Genomic DNA, 14,130 nt, shown 5'->3' on the forward strand with positions numbered 1-14,130 from the left:
TGAACCAGCATGAATATCTGAAACACAGGGTAACCAAATTCTAGATTCTGTAAAACTAAGGTGAATTGAAACCTCTGTGCAAATGATTCTATATAAGGTCACAGAAATATACACAAAATAAAATCTTTTTTTAAAAAAGCTTAAATAAAACATCTGATTACCACTATTGCTTTCTCTCCCTAATTATTCAAATCTTGGCTCCATGGTTTTCTAAGTGAATGAGCTTGGACAAGATACTTTTACCTTTTCCAAGCCTTCTTTTTCTTATCTGTAAAATAATATATGCATTTAACAAAATTTTTGTTGAACTCCTGCTATACATCAGGCATTGTTCTGGGAGCTGGGGATGTAGCACTTCAAAAAAGAAACAAAAATCCTTGCCTTCATGATGCCTGCACCATAGTCACCAGAATCTAGTGAATAACCAAAGAACGTCTATCATTTAAAGTCAGATACTGGTTGCGTACCGGGATGTTAAAGTGAGACTCTACCTCAGTTTTCACTGAATTCCCAAAGCTGAAGAACAGAACAATAGGCTTAAAGTAGCTCTACATTTTGTAACAAGGTATTCAACAGACTGCTGATGAAGAACCCGGAAAGGGGATGGTCCACAATGGCAGTAACCTCAGCTTCGTACCTACCTCAGCCGTATAAGAGATCTCGGGTAGGCTAAGAGAAAGGGTTGTTTTTAAAGACAGTTTGGAGAAAGCTGGGGGAGGACAGCACATCTCCATCACATCACCATCGTGAAGAGAGGGCACCATTCCTAGTCACCCAAATGAGGAAAGGATCTTCGAGAGAATCACTGGGAGGGCTGGCGCGAGCCCCTGGCGTGGAGGCACGTGAAGTCTGTGAGGGAGGCTGCGGCTGCCGAAGCCTGAGGTGGCAGAGCTGAGAGAAGAGAGCTGCGCTGGGCACCGAGTACGCTGCCCTAGTTGACCCGCATGACGGCTCGAGGGTGTCTTCGCGGGGACCAGATGTGAACTCTGAGGGATCCTATCTGGAAGGACAACTTGATGCCCTCTGTTAAAGGATAAACTGAGGCACATTAAAATTTTCAAGGTTTTTTTTTTTTTTTTTTTTTTTTTTGAGAAAACATCGATTGGAATCGGTGCAACCAAACTGGAAGTTGTAAAAAAAATTAATAAACAGAAACTTTAAATAGAGCTAGGAGACCAGAAGGGGGAGCTCTCGCTCCCTCCAACAGGAAGAAGAAAGACTCATTCCTCATGAGGACACAGCAAACGAAGAGCCCTGGACTCTTGTTTACTACAGCCCTCCCAGCTCCTCTCTCCTCTCTATGAAAGAGTTCTCCTTCCCTTGCCAAGCGGGCACTTGCATGGGGCTCGCTGTGGTTGCAGATCCCAAATTGCAGTTCTCTGCTGATCATGAATAAACACGTCTTTGCTGGAGAAATATTAGTCAGTCTATTTGTTTGAGGTCAACAAAGTGGTTAGGAGCCCCTTCCGGAAACAGCCAGGGAAAAGGCTTTTATAGAATAGACATGGAAGCAAAGCAAGGAAATCATTTGATTGACTACACCTTAAGTGGTTGCCTTATTTGGGAGAACCAAGTTGACTGTGATTGGTTGTTCTTAAATTTTATTTTCTCCATATGACTGCATTTACAGAATTGACTTTGGCTTAGGTTTTGGTTTGCTTATGTAGGCTACCAAGGTATTAGAGCCACCTGGTCTAATGGCCCCCTTGTGTAATCACTTTAACATCACAAAGGACATGAACTTCCAGATAGATGCCCAGGGCATGAGGGAGGAATCATGATGACCAGGTGGGGCCAGGCATTGCCAGCATCACAGTGTGAAGGCCTTGCAGCAATGTCTTTGAGGAGCTCAGCTCTGGGGATCCACCAGCCCAGAAGCGCCCCAGAGGTATGTCTACAGCCAAGCAGAGCTTTTCAGTCCCTTACTTCTCCCATCCTCATTCCAAGTCTGAAGTGAGGGCATGAGATCTTGCCTGTGCCAGGACAAGGAAGGAGCACTACCTCGGGAGCAAGTGTGCAACATTAATAATTATACTGCACTGAACATTTTAATTATTAAAATGAGAACATTTTTGTGCCTGGAAGGGATTAGGGGACTCATGTTATTACTTACTATGAGATTCTAAACGCTGTTATGGTACCTCCCTGAGATTTCAGCCAGGACGGAAAGTACTTAGCCCTCTAAGTAGACTGGAAGTAGATTTAACCTATGCAAAGAGCTGAACATAGTAAATATTTTCTGTTTCATCATTGTTCTTCTGATCAGCCCTTGCAACTTGCTGGACTCTCTGATCTACGGCTCTCGTACTGAAGATGGAATGAAAGTTTCCAAGGACGATGCCAAAGCAGCACACAGTGAGGAGTGGACCGGGCAGAACTCACACTGCTCTTCAGTTCCTTCACCATCCGTCCACACCTAGACGCTGGCTCTGCTCTTCAGGGTCTCAGAGGAGGGGGAAATTCTCTCACTGGAATGTCTGATTCATATTTTCTAATCTACAGCACGTGCTCTTTGAGAGCAGCTTCTGACCTGTCATGGGCCCTTTGTGTTTGTAGACTGAATACTCGCATAAAGGCCCATGGCAGGTTGAAGGGAGTTGAATTACTTCTGGGATTTTGGTGGTGAACTAATTTTGGCCACCAAAGTAAAATGGTGTAGTTTGACTGGTGAATCAGAAATGTTTCTTTCCCACAAGACTGTGGCATGTTTTCACCTCAGTGTCCCTCCTTTCAATAAAGTCAGCATTTTTCAAAGAGGTGTTCTGCCAACTCTGCAAGAAGTTAATAGGAATATAGAGAGAGAATAAAAGTTTCCACCAGTCAGATGTTTGGGAAATTCTGCACACCTTGTCCTCACTTCTGGCACAGCACATTAGCAAATTACGGAGTCTTCAAAAGTGCATAGGTTAATTTTGCTAAACTCAGCATATTTTCTGACCTTACAGTAGCTTAGACGTCTTTTCTCTCAGCACACTTGCTAACATCCCTCTGACCGATGTTCTGTGTCACACCATTCTGGATACCCAGGACTGAGGCATTATCTCCAGAAAGGCCCTATGCAAAGGAACAACATGTAAATAAGTTAGCATGGAGATTCCCCCGGCCTTGATGCTGGAAAGTAGAGAGCAGCAGGATCCATGGGGAGAGGCCAGTTTTGATGAGGTGGTGGAGGATGAAGAAAGGATTGAAAATCGCTCTATCTGGAAGGTTAGGAGGTCAAAAGGGAGCAGCAGCCCCATGGAGAAATGCAGCATATTTCACAATTCTGTGTGTGACAAGATGCAGAAGGAGTATTTTATGTTATTATAGGGAACAAGAGACTGGAGAAAATGGAACTGCCATAGACTTATGATTGAAAGAAAATTTCATCTATTTAGTTAAGTCTTCTCTAGAACCCACATTATACCAGGCACTGTTCAGAGCAGGTTACAAATATTAATTAATAAGTTCTCAACAGAACTATAAGGTAGGTACTATTACTTTCAACCCCATTTCACAGATGAGGAAACTAGAACACAAAGATATTAACTAACTTGCTCAAGGACCAGGACTCAGGTCCAGACTATCTGTCTCCAGACTCCACGCCCTTAATCTGTGCTCCATGTGGCCTTTCTGAATCCGTAAAGTAGAACAGGACGCCACTGCTGGAGGCAATCTTGAATCATTAAAAAGCACAAACAGCAATTGCAAATATTAAGGGAAAACTCCCCCTCTTCTAGGTCCTCTAAAATGGGAGAGAGTTCTCCAATTTAATCAAAACTGACTGACATTAATGTTTATTCCTGAAACTTTTTGATATGACCTTTAATATACCGAAGATGAAACTAAAATTGATGTGAGGGATAGCATTCCAGGTGAAGCAACTTAAGTGATAAAACTTGTTACCTCAGCAATGTTGCCCAAGGGACAGACTTACATTTTTCATGAAAAATGTTAGGCAGAAGGTCTTGATGTCATTTCATGCACCGTTTAATCAGATTTACCTCGAGAGACGGGGGGATTTGGAAAGCTTTATTTTTCTTTTTTAAAAATGTAACTCATATTTTGGTATGAAAGTAATTCATGTTCACTATAGACAATTTTAGAAAAACAAATTATAATTAAGAAAATAAAAATTATGCATAATTCCACCGCCCCAAAACAATTACTTGGATGTGTTTACTTCCATTCTTTTCGCTTCATATAAATACATTTTAGAATATAAAAACAATCTATTGACAGATGACTGGTTGCCTGGATGGGGGCAGGGTGGTGGTGCAGAGAGATGGGGAGAGAAGGATGACAGAGACACAGGGTAACTTTTGGAGTTGGTGGATATCTTCATTACCCTGATTGTTGGGATGGCTCCATAAGTGTGTCCATATATCAGTACTTATCCAATTGTCCTTTTTAAATAAGTGCAGTTTGTTGTATTTTAATTAAGCTTGAATAAATCTGTAAAAATTTATAATAGTGGACAGTTTGGGGTTTTTTTTTGTAACTCAGGTACTCTTTTCTGGCTCTTTATAAAACATATAAAAGAGCTATAAAAGCATTTCACACTATAGTAGGCACCCAGTAAATGAATCTGATTTATGCAAATTTTTTTCTATGAAAATGTGTGGCATAGAGTAAAAATTTTAACTCCATATAGAATCATAGTTTCCCTTTGATACATTTTTAAACTAAAGAAAGAAACAAACAAAACAACCAAGACAAACATTTTCTGGCCCATGAAACCCAAAGACAAAGCAGCAAGAACAGCAGCCACAATTACCTGCTTCTCTCTCTAAATACGTATATGGACACATACACATGAATGTATACATATGTGTGTGTTCACACCCACACATAACACACAGAGAAGTGTACAGATTTAAATCCATCTAAGGAGACTCAACAGATTTTTAGGAATCTGTTCATTGGCATCTGGATGTCAGAGACTGCAAAGTCAATTTATTAATAAGATGCCTGAAGCACAGTTGGTGTTCAATAACTATTTTAAAAAAATGAATCAATGAACACTTGTTTCTCAAATTACTTTCATATTTATGTAAAAGCCTTCCAGTGAAAATAACTTCCCGTATTTAAAAAATAAGTTTGTTTTGGTCCTCGAGCCCTAAAAGTTGCTATTATTTATGAAAAACATCACACTTAAATAGCTCCTAATTGAAGATGCTAAATAAAATAAATGCGGTTTCCAAAATTGTTTTGGCATTGAAGTTAGCATTATTTGCGTAACAATAATTAGAAACAACTAAAAATGAAGATAGTCATTCAATGGTTTAATATCAGAAAATAAAAAATAATACTCTCTTTTCTTGTCTAGTTTTTCATGATTTGAATATCCTGGTGCTGTTATTACTTACTAACTCTGGTTTATCAAAGGGCAGAGCTCATTGCAGAGTTAATACTTTTTTTTTAAATAATAAAGTTAAGGTGAAAGAGATGGAGAGGTAAGAAATATGAGAAAGAGGAGGCAGAAGGCTGAAGATTTCTACTCTAAGATTTCTACTCTAAGATTTCTACTCTAAGATTTCTACTCTGGAAGATTGCTAAACACACGTAACAAACATGTAATTTCTAATATCACTGTTTGGCCTTGAGCTGATGTTTCACTACCTCATCGATGATTGAATGTTTGTTAAACTTCTGTAGTGCAGGAACAATGAGAGACACCATAATGGATGATTCTTAGATCTCCAAGAAAGATAGCACGCATAAGAAAGGTAGTGTAAGGCTGGAAATGGAACCTTGGGAAACACACTTATAAGGGACATGAAGAAGTAAATCCAGTGGGAAAAAGAGAAAAGAAAGAATAAGAAAAATAAGAGGAGGACCTGAGCAGCATATTGTCTTGGAAATTAGAGCTTATTTCACTAACATAATTGGCATGGCATTTAGGACATGTGGAAACACTACTAGTGGTCATTTGTATCCTGTTCTTTTCTCCTTCCAGGCATGCAAAAAACAACATTTTCCAGCCCTCTTGTAGACAGACATGGAAATTTGACCACTTCTCACCAATGAGCTTCGAGCTGCAGTGGCAGGTGTCAACTCTGTGCCAGGACGCAGGAAAGCCTGGTATGAGATGCCCTGTCACTCTTCCCCTGCCACATGCTGGGGTGGGGGAGAGTCCATCAGCTTGTGTCCTTGACTGACTTCATGAAGGAGAGCACTTTACTGCAACACATAACGTGAGGGAGAGATTTACTTGTGTGGTATCAAATGACCGAGATTTGAGGCTGATTGTTTTCAAAGCATAAGTTTAGCTATCTGGATGAATAAAGGAAGCAAGGGGTTAGGACTGCTATGTGTCAGAGCAGCCAAAGCAGATTTTGCCAGCCAGATTTGGGTGGGCCTGTGGTGGCATACAAACAGGTATGATACTGTCATAAAGGGTGTTCTCTGTCTTGATTGGAAAAGCAACATAGTCATGTGGCTCAGACAGACGAGATAAAACAAACACAGGGCAACATTTTTTGGTGGTATTTATTGATTTACCGTGTCCAATCTCACATCGTTAATATATTTTATCATAGAACACAAAGTTCCACATTGCAATTATCAGCACATTGCACTAGGCATCTCACCACTGCAGGCTAGATAAAATTTTAACTATTTTCATGAAGTACTCAAAATTTAGCATTCAAAAATTATTTTCTACAGAGCTCGAGTAAGAAAGGTTTTAGCCACCTCTTCCAATCAAGACATTGTACTATTAGATACCACAAGGTCATTCCCCCAAGGTCAATTCCAGTGGAAATAAAGAGAAACATCAAGAGAGATAGGAAACTGTCAGAAATTCCACGGAAGACAGAGGGCTGTTTTGAACTGTCGTGTGAGGGGGTGATGGTCCTAGTCTAAGGCATTCTGCTGTGTCTAGCATTATTCTCCCCCTTGCCTCAGGGCCATCAGTGGTGCTAGAATCCACGTAAATGCAGGTGTCCTCAGGCATAAAATCTTGACAGGACAAATTCTGGTTCTGAGCTTCAAAAGCATGTGAGAATTGATAATCCTTGGATAGCCACTTCTCTTCCCCTGCCCCCTCACCCAAACCTCCAGGACAGGTGATACAAACTAGGATGGCTTTCTGGTGCCCAAGTCGCTCTACCGTTGGGCTCACACCTCCCTTCTGCCCCACAAACATCAGGTCTGAGCCAGAATGAAGTCTGACCCTTGGCTTTCCCCCATATACATTGCTGGACAGAGCAATGACTATTCCAAGAGGAATATTAACTGACAGGTTAAAATAAGAAGATAGCTAGGGAGCACAGCTCTTTCGAAAGAAAATAACAAAGTGGCTTGCAGAGTCCATCAAAAAATGTTTTATAACTGATGGGACAAAGATTCAAAATAAGCAATTTAAACATAGTAATACAGATAAAGAAAGATAGTAGCAATATGAAACAATAAGAAAATGTAAAAAAAAAAAAGAACCAACTAGAAATATTATATGTAAAAAAATGAAGTACTTGAAGAACAGAAAAGATAAGGTAAATTGTAGGATTGTTACAGCTGAGGAATTGATTAATAGATTGGAAAACTTGATTGAGGCACTCTTCCAGAAGGAAACAGGAAAAGATAATGACCTAGAAAATATAAAAGAAAAGTTAAGCAATATGAAGGTTATGCATTGTTCACAAGAAATTGTTATTTTTCCAAGTTATCTATTTGCCTGTTATCTGAAACACAACAGCACTTGTTTGCCAAGGCTGATTCTAAAGCTAATCTAACTTGGTTTGAGGATCTGAATAATTAATACAAGAACAAAACAACTTATTCAACAAGACGAGGGAAAATATATTTTTCCTCGGATAGATGCAATATTTCTTGATCATTTTAAAGTCCTAAGCATGCAATATTCTGATGAATCTATCATTATGCTACATGACAACTATGAAGAAGTATATAGAGATTATTAATATTCTACTGGGAGAAAATGATAATAAAAGTAATCATATCCATTTAACAGTGTTTATCATCGTTGTATTGCAAAGTAACCTGACTTAGGTAGCAATTCCTGTAAATGACTGTAAATAATATTTTACAGCCAATCAGAGTTTTTGTTCTCTTCTCATTTTTTGTTCCTCTGGCTAAAAATCAGTGTTTTAAGTAAGAATTCTCATCATTGTTGTCATTATCATCACCATTATCTTTATCACCACCACCTTCATGGGTGTTAGTATTCCCAGCCCCCTCCTTCTTCCCAAACACGTATAAAACGGCAAAGGCTTCCTTCTGATTGTGTAAGTGTTGGGATTTCCTTGCCACTCATCTCCTTACACCATGCCTCAAAACATAAGTGCTCAGTTTTTTGTTTTTTTGCCAAATCATTTGTGAAATGTTCCATCCTTCTTTCCTCCCTTTTTTCCTTTTCTCAATATTTATTGAGCACTCACTATGTACCAGCACTGAATGATGTTGATGATAAAAGAGAAAAAAAAAAAAAAGGCTATGGTCCCTGACTTCTGCAAGATCTCAAGAATTGGTGAGCAATTGCTCCATGCTTGGCTGTCCTGCGTTGAATATCCTGGGAGCTAGAGGATTTGAGAAAGCAGAAGATCTGGACCACAAATACGTTGATTGTACGTCACAAATATGTTCCCAGAATGTGGGGACAAAGAATGTCGCTAGTCCAGGATTTGTAGCAATGGGAAAGCAAGGGGGGAAAAGGTAACTACAGAGATATGCTAAAGGTAAGCTAGGTTTTAGGGAAGAAAGGATGACCAGCAACTCCTTCAGGAACATAGGAATGTTCCCTCTCTCTCTCTTTCTCTCACAGACATCATGCACATACACACACATACCCCAAGTTTGATAAAGTACCAAGCTTAAGTATACATACTCTGATTTTAAGAACCACCTCTTTCTATTTGATGATTTAGCACTGTGAAACAAAGGCTTTCATTTGCCTGGTGATTATGATAGGGTTAAAAATGTAGTGTCTCTGAGTCGGCTGTTACCGAGGAGCATAGGAAACAAAGAACAGATTTATGATTTCTGGCTGATGAGTCACTAAGGATGGGTTTAAGTTTCAAAAATAATCAATAAAGTGATAGCACAAAAAAATCACAGTGCCTTATAAGGAAGTCACAGTCACTCTGACATTTGCTAATGGTACTTTTTGTGATAACATGTTGATTAAACTCACTAAATTGAGGAGAGTAGATGCACCACTTCCTTAAAAGACCAGAAGCTGTCAGATGTTATAAAAGAGGTGAATCCAGAGACACTTTCTCTGTAAGACAGTCAGAGGTCTTTTTCACATAAATAGATGTTCACAGAACAGAAAGAGTGGCTTGGAGAAACGGAATCTAGGCTTGGGAATGACTTAGGGCTCTTGTCTTTAGGGGTTCCTAGGAAAGAGGTCCAAATGGGCCAGTGAGGGGTCCTTGATAATCTGCCCCAACCTGTGATGGTATATGCAGTCCTTACCCACATCCTAACTAAGCATGCATCTAATGTCAAATTGGCTTTCTCTGCCAGGAAGAAATATTTCCCTTCAGAAGTGATTAAATGGATTTTCTACTCCATATTCATCTTGTAAGACTTTGGGTAGCGAATTTTTCCAGGGAATGGATAAGTTGGCCTTGGTAGTTGGAAAATCATGAACAGTGGCACAAGCTTAGAGAAAAAACTTTTTGAATACCAGTTTATCCTTCATAACTACATACTGCTCCACAACATTTCAAAGCCTTAATTACAGACAACAGAAGGAGAGTCCAGTCTTGTAATAAGACTGTCTTTTTTCATAAATGAGTATAGTGACACTGAGATTCATGAACATTAATATCTACAGCATTCTGCCTGTGGGGGTCTTCTACTTATGAATTCCGCTGAAGCTTAGGTAAGATGACTACTTCAATATAAAAATCCCTTAGAGTTAAAAGAAGTCTAAAAAATGATAATCACCTCTGTGGTGCACATTAACATGTCTGTACTGTTATTGAAATGAATATATAAAAGTTCTGTGATTCAACTGTCCTTATGACTAAATTACAGTTTGAACCAAGAACTTAGCACATGCAAATTTTACATCAATCAGGGCAGAATACTTTGGGAAGTGAATATTAAGAGCTGCGTGTTACTGTGTTAGTTTAAAAATGGCAACTAAAAACTTACGGTAAAAGGTTCATCTTAAAAATTTATTCTTTACCTCCAACTTTTCAGAGGTACATTTAAGACATGTAGCTATTGAAGCAATATGAAAAAGCAGACACCATAGAAAACAAACTTATGGCTACCAGTAGGGGAAGGGGGTGGGAAGGGATAAATTGGGAGTTCGAGATTTGTAGACACTATTATGTAAAAAAGAGATAAACAGCAAGTTCATGCTGTACAGCACAGGGAGCTATATTCAATACCTTGTAGTAACCTATGGTGGAAAAAACGTGAAAACGAATATATGCTTGACTGAAGCATTATGCTGTACACCAGAAATTGACACATTGCAAACCGACTATACTTCAATAAAAAATATATACACTAAAAAAAAAAGAAAATACAGAAACATCAAGAAAGTGTCCCTTATATATCTGTAAATGCGATTTGATGTCCACTGGTTTAATGTCTTATGGAACTGCAACTCCATCGGTGCCATCCTCAATTAAGGTGCACGCTCATGATACAGCGTATTACCGGTGTTAATTTACTGGTTTAATAGGAGCTAACCTGTTAAAATGGACTCAGATTGATTTGTTGTCTTATTTGGTTAGGTGGCTGCACATCTGACAGTTGTCTGATAATTGGAAGTTTACTTGTAATGAAAGAAAGCACCCAAGATAAGAAGGGGAGAGGCAAATGTGGGATCTGGGCTTGCTTTTATTAAGGATGATTTTCATGTTGCGAGTAGGAGCACTTTGTGTCTATCCAGTGTAATCTATGTGCCAACCTCCTCCTGTTTCACAGACTCTGCTCTCTCTTTATGAGATTTGCAAAGGAGGAGGCTCGTTTCACATCCACCCCAGGGCCTCAATTTGGCAACTGCTTTTCCACACTACATCCTCTTCACTGCTCCCAGTGTCACCGTAGGCCACTGCCGTCTAGAACTCCCCACTGCATGCTAGGGTACTGTGCTGGGCTTGCGTTGCTGCAGTGTGAACATTCCACACTGGGCTTATTGCTGTGTAGTCTGATTCCCTCAGAGCACCAGCAGTCACGGCTGTATGGGTGAAACAGTTTTCTCTGAAGAATTGGGAGTAATTAAAGAAAATTAATTACAACAGAGGAAAAAGCCCTTTAATATTATATCCCCAAAATGTTTGTTTCCCTAGTCCAAGAGAAGAAAAAAAGGCAAGTTCAACCCCTCAGAAGGGGTCATTTAAGGGCACACCATTTCTGTCTTATTCTCCTGCCTTCTTTTTCTTTGCCTTCAATGTTCGCCCCTCCCCTTTTTAGTAAAACTCTATTGCCCACCCCCACAGGGACTTGTTTTGCCCTAGTTACCATCCCTGTCCTCCAAAGAGTATGATCCAGAAAATGAAATCATCTCCAGTCTTATATTTTCAATGACATATTTGATCTGGAACAGTATCAAGGGGACTTCAGCAGAAAGTCTTGGCAGAGCTTACGAAGCAAAGCAGAAATGTCTGCAGAGTCCGAGCATTGCAGAGCAGAGCGCAGAAGCCCAGATTTGAAGATGAGATTCAAAAGCCGAATAACAGTGCAGTCATTTCGCTGGAAAAAAGTACAATTTGTAGTCCAAAGATGTAGAAGTGATTTTTCATCAAATAGCCTGAGTTAACAAATAAAGTAAATGGGAGAAAGGTGGAAGACTCCAGAGGAACATCTCTGAAAGGAGATTTGAGGAGGAAATCTAGAATTAATATAATATACTATAAGATTTCTAAAGGACTGAGATATATCTAAACAGCAATGAAGAGCTCTCTGTTAATGACGAATGAGAAATGGAGAAATTCTTTTATGCCCTCAACAGGAACTCTTTTATTCACTCAACAAATATTTATTCAGTGCTTAAAATGTGCCAGGAATATTTAAGGTGCTAGGAATATAGCCATCAATAAAAGGAATAAAAATCTCTGCCTTCATGGAGCTTACATTTTAGGGGTGGAAACAGATGCTGAAGTAGATCAATTAAATGAATGGGTTGGATGCCATAAATACGTTCAAGACAAAATGGGAGAGGGGGATATGAGGGTGCTGGAGATGTCAGAGAACTGCAGTCTGAATATTGTGCTCAGGGAAACCATATGTTGATAGGTACCAGTGAAAAAATTTCTGTAAAAGAAGAGCCAGCAAAGACTACAACTAGAAGCGTGAGGGTCTACACTCAATAATACACACCTGCCATATTATAATAGAAACAGTGACCTTACCACATGTCTCAACTATTCTAAAGATGTCCTCTGTCTACAAGACGAATATCGCCACGGTGTTACTTACAAAATGGCTTCATCGAGGTGAGCATTGGTGCCCCTCCCGAAGACTACCATTGCCCTCTGTGCTTCCTTGTTGCAGGAGCCTCCATCCCCCAGTGTTGTCTGGGAGGAGAAGTTGACTGTAACAGACACACAGACCATGAGGCCTCTGATAGAAAGAAAAGACTTCTAAGCTCTTGCTTTCACGTTTCCACAAGGCTGGCTGTACATCGTTTCCTGCTCTTGTTTTCTGAGGTACCTATCTGTAAAATATTCTCACCTTTAATTATTTTGGTGGACCTCTGTTTTTTGCAAGTAAATTTTTTGATTTCAATAATTTTAGCTCTGTCTCAGGTACTATATTTAGGTTGTATTAATACTCCAAGCAACGTGGAAAAATGGGTATTATTATGTTTGTTTTATAGGTGAGAAAATAAATAGAGTTAGGTTGGTTAAATAATTTGAACAAGATCATATGGCTAGAAATCTTGGAGTGTGTGATTTCAAAGTCCGTGTTATCTTGATTTTATCATAGTGTCTTGTAAAGTAATTCAATGACAAAGTAGGGTGTCAGCTGACCCATAAATGTGCAAATAGTTCACAGCAATAGTAACAAATAGGAGAAAAGTTTTTTTTTCCCATAAACTGCTTTTTATTCTGGAAAAGAGTCAGTATATAGAAATGAATCTTCATAATTTAAAAAGATAAAGATTTTGGCTAAGTGCCTGGGAACAACAAGCAGTTGCAATATGCAGTAGGTTAATAATTAGAAAGGTAAAAAAGACACCATATAATTTCTGAATAGCAAGTTAACAGACTGATCAAGACTATTAACAATTGGAAAGCATCAAGCTTTGAGCAATTTAAAATCTGATATTTAAAATTTTATTTTTTGAATAGGCATTGATTTTGCATAGTTCAAAATATATGAAAGAATATATAGTAAAAGGCTGACCTCCTACTTCTGTTTCTAAGCCATCAACTTTTCTCCCTGGGGCAATTAATATTTTTCACTTTCTGGCTGTGCTTCTAGAAATATGTTCTAAATATGCAGATGTGTTGCTTTCAAACTCCTTTAATTTTAAAAAACATGTTATTTTGAGATAATTATATGTTCACCTGCAGTTGCAGGAAATAATACAGAGAGATCCCATATAACCTTTACCCAGATCTTCCCACTGGTAACTTACTATATAGTAAGTACTATATATATATAGTGCAGTATATATATAGTGCAATCTATTATATACACAGTGCAATATCACAACCAGGACACAGAACATTTACATAACCAAGGGTTCCTTGGCAGTAGCTGTCTCTCCTCCGTGGCTACAGCTTCCACCAGGTCAGCCCCTGGGATCCAGTAACCCTGACTCCTCCCTCTGTTTCTCCAGTTAGGGGCTGTGCTTGGTAATTTATGGATTACCTCATGACCCCTGTTTAGCTTTTGAGTTTTGATAATATATTGCCTGTGTTATCAATTCCTACAGCAATTGTCTTTGTTTATGTATGTCTGAGTTGGTCTCTATCTTCCTGGTTAGTCCCTGCCTGAAACAAATGGGTGTAGAGAAAAGGAAGCGATGTGGTATTTCTGGCACACCTGGTTTAGTAGTTTCTGTTTTATATCTAATATGTTGTTATCGAATCTACCTATCCTCTTCTCTCAAACGGGCTGTTTGCTAGGCAACGCTGTTTACATCAATGTATAATCCTTCCCAGACAACGATCTTTTTAAAGTGATCTTTTCTGGGAAGGATGACTTGAGGCAAAG

The sequence above is a fragment of the Camelus dromedarius genome, chromosome 3, assembly GCF_036321535.1.
Source record: "Camelus dromedarius isolate mCamDro1 chromosome 3, mCamDro1.pat, whole genome shotgun sequence".
Classification (NCBI taxonomy): Eukaryota; Metazoa; Chordata; class Mammalia; order Artiodactyla; family Camelidae; genus Camelus; species Camelus dromedarius.